Source organism: Xenopus tropicalis, chromosome 4 (genome assembly GCF_000004195.4).
Source record: "Xenopus tropicalis strain Nigerian chromosome 4, UCB_Xtro_10.0, whole genome shotgun sequence".
NCBI classification, from domain to species: domain Eukaryota; kingdom Metazoa; phylum Chordata; class Amphibia; order Anura; family Pipidae; genus Xenopus; species Xenopus tropicalis.
The window spans coordinates 24537325-24557268 of NC_030680.2; the positions used below are offsets into that span (position 1 = coordinate 24537325).

The following is a 19944-nucleotide window of genomic DNA, read 5'->3' on the forward strand; positions in this document are numbered from 1 at the left end:
AAGCAGTTCTAATGTGTAGCGCTGGCTGAAAGCTCAGACTCAGACACAATGCACTGATATGGCGCCTACGCACCAATATTACAACCAAAAAAATACATTTGTTGGTTCAAGAACACAATTTTATTTGCTATGTAAACAGTGTAATTTAGAACTAAAAGTATATCATAAAAATCATGACAGTATTCCTTAAAAATTTACTTGATCACTTGGCACTGTGACCTTTGCTCCCTTTGTTTGGCAAACCTTCACTGTGCAGAGACAGTACAGGCTGAGCAGTGCCCATAATCTGATGATAATGAAGTGTACATGTAATTTCACAGCAGGCTTTGGGTTGTGTAAGAAAGTGCTTGGCAGCATCCTCGTACACAATCTCCAGCCTGGGTCTACCACCTCAAAGGCCGCTGTGCCACACACCCACTGCTTTCTGTGCCACTCCAACCTGTTCATAAGATATATGCCTCAGCCTGTGTATGGCCTTAGTGAACCACACTATTGTGTGAACTGGAAATTCTGGCAATATCTGTAAAAAGGCCATAAAACCATTCAAAACATTTTTTAAATTATAGAAAGCAATTAAAACCCTGTAAACACAAAGGGGCATATGTGACTTAGGTATACTGTACAGGTGACCTGTTGCGTGTTGGCCAGTATGAAGACTACACATGGAAAACATGATGAACCTGTTCTTTAAGTATGTAGGTATATGCCTCCGTTATATGTCTGTTATCCCCTACCCCGTGAAGCGTCGCGCTGATGCCGCCGCCATCTGATGCCCGACTGTGCACTTGAAGCCGATGCTGGCGATGCTCGGCACCTTACCGATGTCCCGCGTATGATGTCGCTCTAACGTGACAGTGTGCGCGTTACGTCATCGGCAGGGGGCGGGGGCGCGCACCGATCACAGTTCAACAGTAAATCCAAATACCGTATATATTCGAGTATGAGGTTCATATAGATCTCTATAACAACCCCGGTGCCGAGGTATAATACTGAGTAGTAGGCACCGCGGGTAGGGCTTGTATCTGTCTGATTGTTAAATCCATAGTATATGGGAAGGAACCAAAAAAGTGGTGTTGTGGTTGGCGATTGTGGGGGAGTAACGGGTCCGGAAGACGTTGTCTGGCTCCGGTTACTAGTAGTAAGGGGAGGAGGGACCCATGACCCGTGGGGATTTGAATCTATGCAGTGAGATTTAGCTAAATAACACAAGACTGTGCAACTGGCACAGCTAGCGAGCAGTTTAGAAGCTACAGCAGGGTGGGGATCAATGAGTTACCCTTTGTATAGGATCGCCGCAAACCACCAATGAAGATCGCTGAAAACCGGTCAGTTGTGATCGGCAATATTTGATAACGCTAATATTGCGGTACCCCTGCTCTCTCTGTGGGAATTACGCGTACACTCACTCAGAGTTGCCCCAAGTATTGGGCCAAAAAAGGATAATTAATTACTTGGGGATTATATTGGAGGCACGGTTAGCCCTGCTCTTTAAATAATCCTGTAAACCAATGGATGAAAGGTGTAAAAGCTCACTTTGTTAGTTATATGTTGCTAAATCTCAATAACTCATAAGTGTGTTTCGGGCGTTTTGGGTCCCGTCCTCCGTTCCCCTCTCCTTCCCCTTCCTGCCTATAACTGCAGGGCATAAAAGAAAATAGTAGGCCCTGGAGTTAAACCAGACTTTGAAATGAGGTACTTAGGAATCTGTGATTGCAATAAACGGGCATGTTGAAAAAGAGCCCGAAGATATTGCTTTTTGTGAGTTAATCCTACTACTCACAATTAACGATCGTATCGGTATTATATAACGAATGGGTCACAGAATGAAATGAGAGATCGACAGTAGTTATCTCAAAAAATCTTTATTGATAAGCAAACGTCATATACTTACCTTAGATAGCAACGGTGCATCCTATTATCGCTAAGTAGGTTAAACATATATTACCTACCTAGGCATACACTTACCTTGGATAGCAACGCTGCATCCTATCATTGTGAAGTGGGTTAAATACATTGCTTACTTTGGCATATAGTCACCTCGGATAGCAACGCTGCATCCTATTATTGCTGAAGAGGTTAGATATATACTGCTTACCTAGGCACATACTCACCTCGGATAACAGCGTTGCATCCTATTATTGCTAAGTATGGCCTACTTAGGCACATAGTTTGCGATAAAGGAAACAATTTAGCAACTATGTAATATGATCCTCTGAGTTCCTCTCATGGGCAGATAACTGTAACGAATTGCAATTTGCAACAGCAGATACAATACAAAGTGTCAGCCCAGTGAAAAAGAAGAGATCTGAGAATTTTATCTTTTCCTACCTTTTTCTTTGTTCTTAATGTAAATAGGGATTTTAAGTGATTAAATAAAGTAGTTTTTTAACTTCTAGAATATAGGTGTGCCAAAAAGGTTTTCCTGGTGTGTCTTTTTCTTTATGAACTTATCTTGATTCTGTACCACACACTGTGCACCCTGAAAACTATTGTGCAGGGTTATCTTCTTTTTGGTAGCTATATTCGAGTATAAGCGCGAGTATAAGCCGAGGTTTACTTTTTCAGCACATTTTTAGTGCTGAAAAACTCGGCTTATACTCGAGTATATACGGTAAATCACTTGAAAATGTAAAGGGGCGTCCGATAGTGGCAAGTATAGGGTCATTGGGTGAAAACCTATCCTGTTATATAGATAGACTTCTCCGCCCTCTTGTTGAAGCGTTCCCATCTTATCTTAAAGATACGACTATGTGCATCAATACAGGGTTTGAAGTGGACGTCAACTTATCGTTGGTTTTCGCTGGATGTAATATCCCTTTATTCTTCTATAGATCATGCTTTGGGTTCTGAAGCTGTTCGTTATTGGTTGGACAGGGAATTAGTGTTTCCCAAGGTACAATCCTCTGAAGTGCTGGATTCTGTAGATTTTTTGTTCAAATCGAATTATTTTTTATTTGATAGTAAGTTCTATCTCCAGAGGCGTGGAGCCGCAATGGGTGCCTCCTTTGCACTTACTTATGCCAACCTCTTCATGGGTTAGTTTGAAAGGCTCCACGTCTTTGGAGATGGTAATCCTTTTCAGGCACAGGTTATTTCTTTTTTTTGTTATATCGATGATTGCATTGGTGTTTGGGATGGGGATGAAATTACTTTTCAGAGGTTTGTGAAATATTGTAATGACCAGGTAATGGGTATTTCTTTTACTTACGAGATACACATAGACACTATTTCTTTTTTAGATATTAACTTCTCAGTTTATGATGGAAAAATACACTGTGATCTATTTAGAAAACCGATTACACGTAACACTTTGCTCCATTCTAGGAGTGCGCACCCAGCCAGCTGCTTGAGAGGTATCCCAGTCGGGCAGTTCCTCAGGTTGCGCCGGATTTGATCGACTTGGGACGCCTTCCAGCAGCAGGCTATGGATTTATGGGACCGTTTCCTGGAAAGGGGATATACTTCTGAAGTTATTAAGATGGCCTATGATAGGGCAGTGAATAGTAATAGAAGTGACCTTCTTAAATCTAAATGTGCAGATAGTCGATCGTTGCAAGTCAAGAATGAGTCTAAAGCTGGCCATACACGTGGCGATCGGTCGCACGAAACATCGTCAGATCCGCCACACACCGTTCAGGGCTGAATCGGCAGGTTAGGAGGTAGAAACAATAGGATTTCTACCTCCTTCTGCCGATTCAGCGCTGAAGGGAGATTTTGGTCAGGCGCCTTCTATGGCGCCCAATCAAAATTTTCAAACTGGTCCAATCGGCGAGTCGGCCGATATCAGCAGCTTCCTGCGATATCGGTCGACTCGCCGACATACCATACACGCACCGAATATCGTACGAAACGAGGTTTCGTACGATATTATCGGTGCGTGTATGGCCACCCTAAGACACATTTCTCTATGGTGTACAATAAAGATGCCCACCACATTCGAAAAAGTGTTAATAAATACTGGAGAGTCCTTTTACAGGATCCCATTCTAGCCCAGGTGTTAGATAAGAAACCATCCTTTATATATAGAAAGGGGAGGGATGTAGCATCTTGGCTCTCCCCGAGTCTGTACACATCACGGAAGGAGATCACTCCTTGGTTAAAAACCTTAGGGAATTATTGCTGTGGGAGGAATAGGTGTAAGGCATGTCAATATTTGAAAGTTTCTAAAGGTCCCCATACACTATAAGATCCGCTCACTTGGCGATGTCGCCAAGCGAGCGGATCTTTACCCGATATCCCCACCTACGGGTGGGCGATATCGGGTAGCAAGTTGCTTTAAAAAAAAATAATCCGATCATTTGGCCCTGGGGCCAAACGATCGGATTACATTTGCGGCCATGGGGCAGTCGGTTCGGGGACCGCATCAACGAGCCGATGCGGTCCCCGATCCGACTGGATTTTCTAACCTGGCCGATCGATATCTGGCCAATTTCAGGCCAGATATCGGTCGGCCAGGCCGCTCGTTTCTTCCCATACACGGGCCGATTAGCTGCCGAGTCGGTCCAAGGGACCCATATCGGCAGCTTCTATCGGCCCATGTATGGGGGCCTTAAGGTCTTTATTAGCACCCAGACAGGGAAAGAGTTTGCTATTAAACAGTATTTTAACTGTCTATCCACACAAGTGGTTTATCTGATAACTTGTACCTGTGGCTCCCAATATGTGGGGAAAACGCAACGTAATGTCGCCACACGAGCTCTGGAAAGGGGTGATTTAAGGTCGGCAGTAGCAAAACATATTATAGAGAAGCATGATGGGAAATCTAGTTTCTCCTTCCAGATAATCTTTCAAGTTAGGAAAGGAGATTACTAAAAAGAGAAGCCTTTTGGATTTTTAACTTAAATTCTCTAGATACTAAGGGTGGTATGAATAGGGAATGGGAATTGTCCTGTTTCTACTAGGAAAAAGAATGGAAAATATAATAGTTCTCTGGATTTACTTATTTTTCTGGTTCCGTGGTACTATAAGTCTAAGTATTTTTTATAAATTGTATATTGTTCTTATTCTAATTATTGTATTACGTATTTTTGCTATTTTGTGGGGTGGTAAGGGTTAACTGGTTTTTCTTGCCTAATTGGGGTTATAAAGTGCTGTCTTGTATAAAAAAGGGCATTGACTCAAGGGATGAGAACATAATTTTGCCACTTTATAGGTCCCTGGTAAGGCCTCACCTTGAGTATGCAGTGCAGTTTTGGGCTCCAGTCCTTAAGAAGGATATTAATGAGCTGGAGAGAGTGCAGAGACGTGCAACTAAACTGGTAAAGGGGATGGAAGGGTTAAACTATGAGGTGAGACTGTCGAGGTTGGGGTTGTTTTCTCTGGAAAAGAGGCGCTTGCGAGGGGACATGATTACTCTGTACAAGTACATTAGAGGGGATTATAGGCAGTTGGGGGATGTTCTTTTTTCCCATAAAAACAATCAACGCACCAGAGGTCACCCCTTTAGATTAGAGGAAAGGAGCTTCCATTTGAAGCAGCGTAGGGGGTTTTTCACGGTGAGGGCAGTGAGGTTGGGGAATGCCCTTCCTAGTGATGTGGTAATGGCAGACTCTGTTAATGCCTTTAAGAGGGGCCTGGATGAGTTTTTGAACAAGCAGAATATCCAAGGCTATTGGCTAGTATTACTGGTTGTATATATAGTTTATGTATGTGAGTGTATAGATTGGTAAGTATAGGTTGTGTGCTGGGTTTACTCGGATGGGTTGAACTTGATGGACAATGGTCTTTTTTCAACCCTATGTAACTATGTAACTATGTAGGTGTGCTGGGTTTACTTGGATGGGTTGAACTTGATGGACACTGGTCTTTTTTCAACCCTATGTAACTAACTATGTAACTAACTAACTAACTATAAGCCATGGGTATATAATCCCCCTCCCGTTTAAGGATTTTGATGCTTCTGAGGAAGTGGCGGGAGGCCACGAAAAGGGTGTGTCAGTCATGAAGTCATGGCAGGTTGGGGGCATGGACTAATTTGTGCTGCGTTTGGGCAGTAAATTGTTGGGCGGTACCAGTATAGAATCCCTTATCCCTTAATGGAAACCCATTACACAGAAAGTTCCAAATTACAGAAAGGCCATCTCCCATAGACTCCCATAGAATTCTAATTTTTAAAACTGGTTTCCTTTTTCTCTGTAATAATAAAACAGTACCTGTACTTGATCCCAACTAAGATATAATTACCCCTTATTGGGGGCAGAACAGCCCTATTGGGTTTATTTCATGGTTAAATGATTCCCTTTTCTCTGTAATAATAAAACAGTACCTGTACTTGATCCCAACTAAGATATAATTACCCCTTATTGGGGGCAGAACAGCCCTATTGGGTTTATTTAATGGTTAAATGATTCCCTTTTCTCTGTAATAATAAAACAGTACCTGTACTTGATCCCAACTAAGATATAATTACCCCTTATTGGGGGCAGAACAGCCCTATTGGGTTTATTTAATGGTTAAATGATTCCCTTTTCTCTGTAATAATAAAACAGTACCTGTACTTGATCCCAACTAAGATATAATTACCCCTTATTGGGGGCAGAACAGCCCTATTGGGTTTATTTAATGGTTAAATGATTCCCTTTTCTCTGTAATAATAAAACAGTACTTGATCCCAACTAAGATATAACAAGACTAAGAAATAATCCTTATTGGAGGCAAAACTATCATATTGGGTTTATTCAATATTTAAATGATTTTTAGCAGTCTTATGGTATGGAGATCCAAATTAGGGAAGGATCCCTTATCCGGAAAACCCCAGGTCCTGAGCATTCTGGATAACAGGTCCCATATCTGTATTTACTTAATACCAGGTGATTGTAGTGCAATACATGATACTCATGGTAAATCTCAGTACTCATCTCATTGCTACTATCAAGTGGCAGGAAAATTGTCTTTTCTTTCTCATTGGCACCCCATAGCTAAATTGCCTGCCAGGAAGCCATTTTAATTAGTCAATGTCAGCATTACCTTTATGTTGCATCAAAACCAAATCAAAAGACCAACAGAAAGACCAGACCTACAAACAGAAGGGAGGAACACAGCAGGCGAAACAACATAGTCATTCCATATGTTGCTGGAACATCAGAAAAACTTAGGAGAATTTTCAACAAACATCGCATTCCTGTGTTTTTCAAACCCAGCAACACCCTGAGACAGAAGCTGGTGCACCCGAAAGACCCAACACCCAAGCACATGAAAAGTAATGTGGTCTATGCTGTCCAGTGTAGTGAAGAGTGCTCAGACTTATACATTGGGGAGACAAAACAACCTCTCTGTAAGAGAATGGCCCAACATAGGCGGGCAAACTCCTCAGGACAAGACTCAGCGGTCTATCTACACCTCAAAGAAAAAGGTCACTCTTTTGAGGACAGTAACGTGCATATTTTGGACCGAGAGGACAGATGGTTTGAAAGAGGTGTGAAAGAGGCCATTTATGCCAACCTGGAAAAACCATCCCTGAACAGAGGAGGGGGCCTGAGACACCGCTTGTCACCAACATTCAATGGCGCGTTGACATCCTTACCCCGGCAGTTTCACAACAGTTCACACTTCCAGTCATGTACTTTGAAGGATTAACACCTTCATCAATGAGAATCTTGGTACCATTGTGATTGGATCATACCTTCTTACACCTGTCAGTTTCAGCTAACACCTAACTGAACAAGTTCAATGGAACCATTGTGATTGGATGTCTGTGACTCTACTACCATCAAGAGTTTAAATACCGGGGAATTCCCTACCAGTCATTTGAACTGAAGAAGCCACTCGGATGAGTGGTGAAACGTTTTCAAGAAAAACTCAGAAAAGTCCAGTTGTTTTAGACTTAATTCTACTAGATAGTGTAAATTTAATGCATCATGAGGGGAACATCGTCGGCCACGGGCGCACTGGCAAGGGTCTGGGCCGCTGGGTTTTTTAACTGTGTCCCGGCAGCCCACTCCGACCCTGAACGCAACTTACTGCGGGGAAAAGCACAAGTTGCCCATTGCATTTGTGGGCATAAATGAGACCTGTTGCTTCTTAAATTGCTTGCCTTTGCAACTGCCATGGTTTGGGTTAACCTGCCTTTGCTTACTTTCCCATCTGCTATTTTATAGCCCAACATAACCAAAGCCTCCCAGTCTGACAGATGCCGACAGATGTCTTGTGGCTGCCCCAGACAAATGCGGAGGCTTCACACACCGCCAATGGAATTACATAAAGAAATGCCAATTAAAATGACTTTCCTCTGCAGTGTGCTGGAACCAGCAGGTGGGAAACCCAATCCAGCCAGATCTAAAGGGAACAATTCAGCAAAATAAAAAAAAAACAAACATTCTGACAAGTAAAGCTTCCAAAAGCCTCATTAAATAACTGAAGATAAATCTCCCCCTAAGTGCTCTTAAGAAGATTGGTTAAATTGCAGCCAGTTTGAATAACAGTTTTGTCTGAATAATTAAATGGCAATAACAACGCACACACTGTACAGAAGGCGAGTGTCACAGTATAGTCGGGATTTTTCTAAATTACTGAGAGAAGAGTGAGATTCTGCATTATCATTCCAAGCCGCAGTGTAGGTTAAAGGGCAAGTAGCGTTACAATATAGGCAGGTGGGTCTCTGCCCTGATAGGCTCCTGGCAACCCAGGTCCGCTCCCCTGTGCCACCCCATAACAGATTCCGAGTAAGTAGGCAAGAAGATGTGGCAAGTGTGTATGCATGCTTGTGGAAGGGGGTACCTGGGTCTGGAGGGGCCCTTAAAGTTGCAGCCCCGGTGGGTCACTTCTGCCACAGTCCAATGCTGCATGGAGGCCCTCCCCCTTAGCTCATAACATGGTAACAGTTCTAAGAATTAGTATTAGATAACCTAATTTCTCACCCTAATGAACATTCAAGCTGGCCTCTCAGCTGTATGTAGGGCAGCCAATAGGCATTCCCCCAATTCTTACCCCAACCGATCTTCAGGCTGAGCACTTCAGCCACTGAACCAAGCAGGGTGCCACTGATCAGTTTTTACCCATACAGTTTGGGTTTATTTAGGGCCTGTTTGAGTCCCAAAATGTCTGTTTTGGTTTCAGCATTGTGAAACCCAAACAATAATCCCCCCAATAACCATGTCTACTGTAATGTAATGGCCCTGCCTCCATTAGGCACAATGCCCCCAAATTTCATAACCCAACCCCTATATGTCACTGTTCTATCTTCATGCTCTCTTGTCCGGTATTTTGTCGAGGTCAAAGGCAATAACCCGAGCCAGATAGCTTAGATAGACTGTCCCCCTACATGAAATGATATTGGCCACATGCAGGCTCTTCTGAATCAGTCTCTGATCTTTTTTTATGTAAATATGCTGTTGTTGGGTGCGTCTTCTCTGCTATCCATTAACTAAAAGTGCCCAAAGTCTGCCCCTTTTCTGCAGCCCAAACCGTTAATATTGTGAGTAAAATGTGCCTTTCCATTGAACATGCCACTGCCTGTAGCATCACTGTGCGGCACAAGCCCTGGGCCATCTCTCTGCACCTCTAATGTTCACTCTCCCCATCACGCTCACATCCCTACACTATAGTGATGTGCGGGTTGACCCTAATCCACCCCTTCTTCACCCACACCTGAACCGGCCTGTGACTTTGCATTTTTTTATAGACCTGAACCTGCCCCGCCTATGACATCACTGAGGGGGCAGGGCAGGCAAGCATCTATAAATTGACGCTACAAGCTACGCCTTGCTTCCTTGGCCCCAGGGTTTATGAAACAAAGCTTTACATGGTGATGGAATTCAGTAACTGCTAATATCTGCAGCCATATACCGCTATGGGATCCATTATCCAGAAACCTGTTATACAGAATGTCCTGAATTATGGGAAGGCTATCTCCCATAGATTCCATTTAATCAGTTAATTTAGAATATTTTAACATATTTCCTTTTTCTCTGTAACTTATAAAACAGTAGCTTTACTCACACCCAACTAAGATATAATTAATTCATCCTTATTGGAGGCAAAACAATTCTACTGGGTTCATTAAATATTTAAATGATTTTTTAGTAGATTTAAGGTATGGTGATACAAATTACAGAAAGACCCCTTATCTGGAAAACCCCAGGTCCTGATCGTTCTAGATAATAGGTTCCATTCCCGTAGTAGAATGTACGTGTTCTACACAAAGATACAAAATTGCACTGTTCCGCAAAGATTCACAGCAGAGATTTGTTCAAATTAATTTTGTACATTAGCACTGCGAGGGGAATGCAAACCCTATCATGAAATAATCACAGGACATTTTGTTTAAAGATGTAACTGTAAATGTCACTTCAACAATCATGATCAGTACACAAACAGAAACATGATCAGTCTAATGGTTGTTTTGCCTTTCCAAATCAGGGGAAACAGTGGCCCCTAGTGGTAGATTCAAGAATGTCTACTATCCTTTCATGCACATGTAAACATAAATATACACAATATAAATACATCATTTTCAATAAAAAATTCAATCAGCATATTACAACTATATAGTCAGAGTCATGACCACTATTTCTATCATTACAAAATGAAATACAGGCATGGGACCTGTTATCCAGAATGATCGGGACCTGGAGTTTTCATGAAAAGGGGTCTTTCTGTAATTTGGATCTCCACAACTGCTCAAAATCATTCAAATATAAGGTCGGACTGGGGTGTGCGAGGCCTGCTACCCCAAGGGCCCCTGACCTCCCGCTCACTCAATGCCCCAGCCCCTTGCCCCCAGCCATGAACTTACCTTTAATCAGGGGAGGGCAGCAGGGGAGCAGCAGCGGCAAGTGAGGATCTGGCTTGGGCCGGCAGGGCCCACAAGGGGTTGGGCCCACCAGGTGTTTTCCCGGGATCCCACTTATGGTTGCCACCCAGCTAATATTTGGCTGGCTTGGCCAGCAAATCGCCAGCTTAGTCCAGTGCCAGTATAACAAATTTACTGGCAATATACCTGCTGGTAAATTTGTAAGGCCCCCTTCCCTGACTTGCTCCGTGGCCCTTTAAAATAAAGAAAGTACAGGAGGAGGGCCACCAAATGACTGGACATGAGGGGCAGTGCTGGGGGGCTCAGGAAGCAGAGACAATAACAGAAGCCTGGCTTCCACACATTGCCTGTAGACAGGATCACTGGGGCAATGGCACTACTAGGGCCATCATTTCTCCCCTTTTACTCCTAGGGCCATCATTTCTCCCCTTTTACTCCTAGGGCCATCATTTCTCCCCATTTTACCCTAGGGGGCAGGGCAGGAGACACTGGCTACTGAGAATCCCAGCTCTTTACATTGAGAAACAGCAGATACGAGGCCGGGCTTATTTCATTCTGCAAGTGAAGTATCTGAAACCCGATTCAAACAAAGTTCCTGGCAATGCCCAGGTGAGACAGTAGCCTTAGGGCTTTATCTTGTAAACTTTGTGCCTGTTCCCTCCCAGATTAACTGCCAAGGATGGATCTCTTGCTGCCGGCCTCATTAAATGCAAAGCAGAGTTTTGGAAACAATTATGTTGCCATTAATATATGTCTTTGGGTGAGAGATATGTAATTTAATATGTGGAATTATACATTTTTATTGACCTTTAACAGAGAAATAAAGCTCAAAAAAGAAGTTGGGTAGAAATGCTGCAATTACATTTTGGGGTTCTGTACCAGCCCAAGGCCCCCACGGCCCTTTAGAAGATCTGTGCCCCTGAAGATGCCCCCAGTAGCCCCCCATTCTTCTTTCTGCTGATTCCTGGCACGTACTCTGGGCTGCTGGCACTGACCCCCCTGTGCCCACGGGTGAGTTACCGGATCGTTACTGTTAGAGGTTCTGGTACTTTAGCCTGCTGCATTATGTTCAGTGCATGAAATACAGCATTTCTACACAAATTTGTTTTGGGGGTTTAATTCCCCTTTACAAGATGTTGGGGATTTATATGTGCATATGGAGAGGGAACCTTTACAGTCTGTCACTGTTGGAGCAATGGAGCCGTGTGGCTGAGACATGGGGCTAGTAGCAGGCAATAGGCAAGCATACAGCAAATAATAAATACACAGGGCACAAGAGCATTGGTGGGGAAAGGCCGCAGCCGCTTTATTTTGAACAGTACATAACATGTCATAACCTTTAATACTTGAATAGCTCAGAACTTCCAACCCCAGACAATGAGCCCAGCCCGGCTCTGCTCAAACCCCACAGGCTGCCTTAAATGAAATCTCCTTTAACCCCCCCCACAACAGCCCAGGGGTTACCCCTTACAGCTGCAACAATATACCTTTTTATTTCCTTTTTATAACTTTTTTCTTTGGTTTGGGGGACATTGTAGACTTAAGGTGCCCATACATGTTCATGGGTGGGGGATATCGGGAGAATCCAGGCTAATTCGGTTGTTTAGCCCTGGGGCCAAACGATCAAATTATAACGACGGGTATAGGCAAAGTCGGTTCGGGGACCTCATCAACGAGCGGATGTGGTCCCAGATCCAACTAAATTTTTTTAACCTGCCCGATCGATATCTGGCCAATTTCAGGCCAGATTCCCAGAATTCTGAATCAAACCAATAAAGAGAACAATATATCTGTATATATCTGTAAAAGCTGGAAAAGATCCCACTAAGAAGTAGATTAGATCTGTAGAAGAACATACCTGGACTTTAGGTGGCCATTCACGGTAAGATCTGCCATTTGTTGAGGTTGCCAAACGAGAGGATCTTCCCGAGATGCCCACCTAAGGAGAGAGATACCGGGCTGAATGACCGAATTACAACAGCGGACATAGGCACCATGGGACCGAGGTCCTTGTTTGGCGAGGTCTCCCGATATTCCCACCTACAGTATATTATCCCAATGGTTGAATTAAAATGACAGGTATTTGGGCCATCAGACTGAGGATTGCATTAACGAGCTGATGCAGTCCCCCCTCCGATGGGAAATTCCCTTGGCCCACTCTCTGCATCTGTAGGAACACAATAATATCTGTATTACACAGAGCGCCATGGAGACTGAGGTGGGGGGGCACATCAAATACACACTCACTTGGGGAGGGAGGAGCTACCCAGCAAACCTGACGTATGTAACTCCGGCGAGCTCCGACAATCTGAGCTAAAAAAGCGATAATTAGCACTAAAAAGCCAACCCATACACCATACCTGGGACAAGAAAGCGCTGCTGAATAGACATGGGTCCTAAAAATCCCAACAAAAAAGCATCACAGCAGGTAACTGCATTTTTTACGCCGCAACCCTCCAAACACGTGTCGCAAGACGCCATTTTAGAATCAGCACCATAAAAACTGCAGAGGGAGAGATAGGACTGGCACCAGCGGAAGATATAAAACGCATGCTGCTAGACCTGGAAAATAACACTGTGCCACAGGAAGGTAACTAACCTATAGACTAATGATAATACACTACCTACCTGAAATACAGCAACAGAAGCTGGGAAAATTAAACTCTTTACAGTTACCAGTTAAATGTTATATGTTTACTCACCGGGTCAAAGTCCTAAGGGAGAAAAATATTTGTGACAAAAATGTTAATAACCCAAAGGGTAAAGCATACATCAAAATGCAGAGATGGTTAATGTATACTCTATAAATGCCAGGGGATTAAATACCCCACAAAAGCAAAATCTCGCCCTAAATAAGGCTTTAGAGCCAAAGCTGACCTGATATTTTACCAAGAAACCCATTTTAAAAAGTCTAATCACCCAAACTTTTATAACAGGAATTATCCCCACAATTACCACGCTTACTCCAAAACCAAATCAAAAGGTGTAATAAGCTCCCAAGTATCATTTCATATACACCAGATGTATGCGGACCCTATGGGCAGATACCTGATGTTGATATGCAATATAGGTGACCAGGTATACACACTGATCAATATATATGTCCCTAACGACAACCAGCTACAATACCCTCAAAAATCTCTTGGAATATAAGAGAGGGAAATGTATTATAGCAGGATATTTAATTGCATAATGGATCCAATCCAAGACATAGCCAGAACAGTGAAAAAAATGATAACCAAACAGGTAAAAGCAGCACAGAAGTTTAGGGACCTTTTCCATAATTTAGCACTAGTGGATACATGGAGAGCAAAAAACCCAGAGTTTAAGGAATTTACCTATTACTCCCCTAGACACTCCATGCACTCTAGAATAGATATGAAATTTACAGACCGACAAACCACGACATCAATAACAAAAGCATGGATTGGAATTCAAAACTGGTCGGACCCCGCCCCAATAGGTGTAGAAATAGGACGAGGAAGATCTACTAGTAACATAGCACCCTGGAGACTGAACGACTCCCTCCTCACACGAAGCGAGGACCAAAACCTAATAAAACACTCCTCAGTTAGGAGGCACGGAACTGAACCGGGCTGTCACATGTGGGCACTGTTACCCAATGGCCTCCCTCGCTCACTCACATCAGTGCTGGGCTTAGACATGGCAGCATTCGCCAGCTGTCTGATCTTCTCCCGTTACATCTGGGCGCTGCGGCTGTTATACTTTGCATTGGTGTCGCTGGTGGGGGCGCTGTGCTGATGGAAAAACGCATTCTAGTGAGAGACAAGAGGGAAGGTCCATTAGAAGCCAAGCAGGAAGGTGTTAGTGCTTACACAGAGATTTCAGCCCTCGCACACAGCCACACTAACACCGGGGACAATGGGGGCAGGAAAGACTTGGCACAGGCCGCTTGAGAGACCTGAGTGACAGGCGGCACCAATACAGACAAGCGGCTGCGACTCTCCAAACTTCTCACTGGCCAACGCAATGGGTCAGTGGGGTTCTCCCTGCAGTTCTGTTCAGGAAGCCCATTAACCCTTTAATACAATGGCCTCAGTGCCTTCCCTGCACAGAGAATACCCCTAACTGAGGAGTGCGTAGGGCTCAGTGCAACAAGACAACCCTGCCCCTATATACAAACCCCACCCCCATGTATCTGGGTCCCAGGGGCCTGATGAATGGAACTGCCCAATCTGGCCCATCAGTTAGGCAGCCACTACCAGCCAAAGATCCCACCCAGCCTATTAAAGACTCACTATTGTATTACACACTTGTGTTTTAAATTTGTATCATAGGAGCTGCCCCTCCCCCCAGGTCAATGTGTCTCCCAAATTACAAAGATACAGCAAAACTCACTATATCCTTGTTCTGCCCCAATTACCATCAATTCTTCTATCCCCATAAATAACAATAACCCTAACAAGCCCACAGCCCCAGTCACTGTAAGGATTTCTACACCAATCACAGTGCAGCTGCTGTTTCACTCCATTTAGTTTGAGATAATATCAGTAACATACAGCCTGTGACCCCCTCATGTCCCTCTATAGCCCCCACTTACCCAGGCAATGAGACAGTATTTCAGTATCCACTTAATAGCCAATAACATCCGGCTCAGTGTCCCACAATCTACACGCCCTTCTGGCTTCTGACAATAGGGGCCCCTGTCTCAATACCCACCTGTTCTATTCCCCTTGCAGACAATGCCCCCCAGCAGCCCTATGGCTCAGAGGCTCAATGCCCCCCCAGCAGCTCTCTGCCCCCAATACAATCAGGTCACTGTTCCTGGTGAGCCCACACGTTCCGGCTACAGAGCCCAGGCTTAGTTACCTGCCCAGTCTGTACCCTCTCATATAATAGCCCCATATGCCCCCAGTGGTATATCCTGCACAATAATGTACCCGGGCGTACAAAGCAAAGCATGCTGGGAATCCCAGGCTTACTAGCTAATGCCCCTATACACACACATACACATTAGGGGCCAGTGTAGGGGGGGCGGCTTCTAGTAACCGCACTAATTAATAAATGGGACCCTCAGGAACTTCCCCCATATACTGTGGCCCCTACATGAGTAAGGGAAGAGGGGCCCCTATTGTGGGATAACGTTACTGAGATACATTCCTGTACCTACTTCCTACCGAGGGGCCCCATGATGGGGAGGGGGCGCACACACACAAACCTGTCTGTAGGGATAACCCTGCCCCCTCACTCCGGGACCCTGACTCCCTCGTCTGTACCTTGTTGGTAGGCGAAGCCCGAAGCCGCTTGAACACGGCCTGAATCTCCGCTTTAATGACTCGGCTGCCATGTTCTCTCCCCTCATAACCTTTACTCGCCGAGAGCCAATCAGAGCGCGGCACTCCGTCACGTGTTCCGTGCCAACAGGACATGTGACCAGAACTGACCAATCAGCGAAGGGAGCGTTATCGGCTCTGAATGGGAAGCAATAATTCGGCGCCGGAGAGCCGAGAGTGTCACTTCTTGTGCTTGGAACCGGGCTGTCACATGGTGCGCTGACGTCATTAGGCCCGCCCACGCTACTTAATAACACGGCTGTCAGCATGTCTCACATATATATCACACTCTCACCGCATTAGACACACTGACTCGGCGCTGCTCAGTTGACTTTAAAGCAGTTTTGTGTCTTCCTTGCATTTTCCTTCACACGCTCTTGTGGTGCTGCTGTCCCCAGGCGTCCCCTCTGTCTCCTCCCAGTACCTTCAATGCAAACGCTGTTGGGGGGGCTGAGGGGAGCAGAAGGAAGAAGCTGGGGGGGCGGGGCTGAGGGGAGACGGAGGAAGTTACTGGGGGGGCGGAGCTGAGGGGAGACGGAGGAAGTCACTGGGGGGGCGGAGCTGAGGGGAGACGGAGGAAGTCACTGGGGGGGCGGAGCTGAGGGAAGCGGAGGAAGTCACTGGGGGGCTGAGGGAAGTCTGAGGATGCTTGGGGGGGTGCTGGAGGATGCTGGCTACCAATGTTTCAGGGGGCCCTGGCTACCAATGTTTCAGGGGGCCCTGGCTACCAATGTTTAGGGGGCCCTGGGTACCAATGTTTAGGGGGCCCTGGCTACCAATGTTTCAGGGGGCCCTGGCTACCAATGTTTAGGGGGCCCTGGGTACCAATGTTTCAGGGGGCCCTGGCTACCAATGTTTCAGGGGGCCCTGGCTACCAATGTTTCAGGGGGCCCTGGCTACCAATGTTTAGGGGGCCCTGGGTACCAATGTTTCAGGGGGCCCTGGCTACCAATGTTTCAGGGGGCCCTGGGTACCAATGTTTCAGGGGGCCCTGGCTACCAATGTTTAGGGGGCCCTGGCTACCAATGTTTCAGGGGGCCCTGGCTACCAATGTTTAGGGGGCCCTGGGTACCAATGTTTCAGGGGGCCCTGGCTACCAATGTTTCAGGGGGCCCTGGCTACCAATGTTTTAGCGGGGCCCTGGCTACCAATGTCTGTGTGTCCTTTGTACTTATGGGAAGGGTCACTGGGGGAGGGGCCATTGGGGGGCAGGGTGTGGGAGGAGGGGGGGGCCCCATGATTTCTGATGGCGGCCCTGGGTATATTCACTTTGTTGAAGGTGGAGGATCAAGGCATAAACACTGAAAAGGGACGGCAGCATCAGCCGAAGGATTGAGCCTGGAGGGGGGAGATGGAAAGCTGAGGGGGGGGAGTGCATAGGCAATACATAATGCTGAAAGTTATTAGTGAATTAAGCAGAGCTGAAAATCTGTGGCACAGATGGACAAAAAGGGGATTTTTTTATAGATAAAACTCCATAACTCTCTGAGGTGCTGGTGATGCTCTAAATGATCTAAATACAGCCCCCCCCCCCCCCCACCCAGAGGGGCTGCCTGGGCAGCATGAAGTTTCATACATGTAAGCATTTAACCCCATGTGCTAATGAGCCTCCATTTATAATTGTGGGGTATGTATGTACTGGTATGTGCTATGCACTTACCCATCTCAAACTGTTCAGGGCCAAAATGCAGCCTGGGATGGGAAATACTGGGGTGTCATAAAATGCTGGGGTTCTGTCTCTGGCACTGACATGCAGGCGCTATAGATGGGAGCCGGTGTGTCTGTCTTACACCATTAGTGTACTTGCTACTAATGTCACCATTCCAACCATTATAAAAGGGTTGGGCTTTTGTAAAATTTGCTATTTTGGGGGGGGATTACAAAGTGGGCGTGGTCAAAGTGGGCGCTACGAGCGGCAGATAGATTTGTCCCTCTTTCTATTTCTTCAGTGTTGGGGGGTATGCTGTCAGTAGGGTTTGCTTGAACCCTTCCCGGAGTTGCTGTACTGGGACGGGCGGCACAGAACATGATTCTGCTGCTGAGGGCACTTTGTATAGCGCTGAAAGGGAAACTTTAAAAATAGAAACTTTAGAAAAATAGAACGGTAGAAACACTGTCCTTCACTAATGTGCCGTGTACCTTGCTTATAGGTTGCCTCCATGGCTTCAAATCTTCAAATGGAGACAAAAGGGTGAATATAAAACTGAGGGGGTCGCTTAACGTTACCTGTACCAGGTGGGTCTCAGATTTACCTCACATTTACCTGAGGGCTCTGATGGGGATCACTCCACTGTCTATACATTGTCCCTGGCCGGGGTACTGCCCTATTCCTACATGTTCTGGGCCAGGCTACTACCCAATTCCTACATGTTCCTGGGCCGGGGTACTGCCCTATTCCTACATGTTCCGGGGCCAGGGTACTACCCTATTCCTACATGTTCCGGGTTGGGGTACTGCCCTATACCTACATGTTCCGGGCCAGGCTACAACCCTATTCCTACATGTTCCGGGGCCGGGGTACTGCCCTATTCCTACATGTTCCGGGGCCAGGGTACTACCCTACTCCTACATGTTCCGGGGTCGGGGTACTGCCCTATTTCTACATGTTTCGGGGCCAGGGTACTACCCTATTCCTACATGTTCCGGGGCCAGGGTTCTACCCTATTCCTACATGTTCCGGGCCAGGGTACTACCCTATTCCTACATTTTCCGGGGCCGGGGTACTACCCTATTCCTACATGTTCTGGGGCCAGAGTACTACCCTATTCATACATGTTCTTGGGCCAGGGTTCTACCTTATTCCTACATGTTTCTGGGTCAGGGTACTGCCCTATTCCTACATGTTTCGGTGCCAGGCTACTGCCCTATTCCTACACCTTCCGGGGCCAGGGTACTACCCTATTCCTACACCTTCCGGGGCCAGGGTACTACCCTATTCCTACATGTCCTGGGGCCAGGGTACTGCCCTATTCCTACATGTTCCGGGGCCAGGGTACTGCCCTATTCCTACATGTTCCGGGGCCAGGGTACTACCTTATTCCTCCATGTTCCGGGGCCAGGGTACTGCCCTATTCCTACACGTTCCGGGGCCAGGGTACTGCCCTATTCCTACATGTTCCGGGGCCAGGGTACTACCTTATTCCTCCATGTTCCGGGGCCAGGGTACTGCCCTATTCCTACATGTTCCGGGGCCAGGGTATTGCCCTATTCCTACACGTTCCGGGGCCAGGGTACTACCCTATTCCTACATGTTCCGGGGCCAGGGTACTGCCCTATTCCTACATGTTCCGGGGCCAGGGTACTGCCCTATTCCTACATGTTCCGGGCCCAGGGTACTGCCCTGTTCCTACATGTTCCGGGGCCAGGGTACTGCCCTATTCCTACATGTTTCGGGGCCAGGGTACTGCCCTATTCCTACATGTTTCGGGGCCAGGGTACTGCCCTATTCCCTGCTGGGGCAATTAACTGCACACCCCTCAGAAAAGTCATAGCACCCCATTCCCGAATAAGCAGCACAGTTTGACACCTCATTCATGGGTCTACGACAAACGGTGCGGGACTCAGTCAAAGTTGGTCTCAATGTTAAGTCTATGGGCGGATAATTGCCCCCTGCTGGGACAATTAACCGGCCACCCATTAGAAAAGTCATAGCACCCCGTTCCCGAATAAGCCGCGCGGTTTGACACCTCATTCATGGGTCTACAACAAACGGTGGTTAATTGCCCCCTGCTGGGGCAATTAACCTCCCACCTCAAAGAAAAGTTATAGCACCCCATTCCCGAATAAGCTGCACGGTTTGACACCTCATTCATGGGTCTACAACAAACTGTGGTTAATTGCCCCCTGCTGGGGCAATTAACCGCCCACCCCTCAGAAAAGTCATAGCACCGCATTCCCGAA

At 46.2% G+C, this 19944-nt stretch overlaps 1 long non-coding RNA gene across 1 annotated transcript; it reads right to left on the reverse strand.

The window, feature by feature from the left end:
• Positions 1-12030: 12030 nt before the first annotated feature.
• Positions 12031-16546, reverse strand: LOC108647386. Its single transcript, XR_001924401.2, has 2 exons — positions 15988-16546; positions 12031-14526 (listed from the first exon to the last, which is right to left on the reverse strand). It is a non-coding gene; the product is annotated as an uncharacterized LOC108647386 (long non-coding RNA).
• Between the last annotated feature and the right edge of the window lie 3398 nt (positions 16547-19944).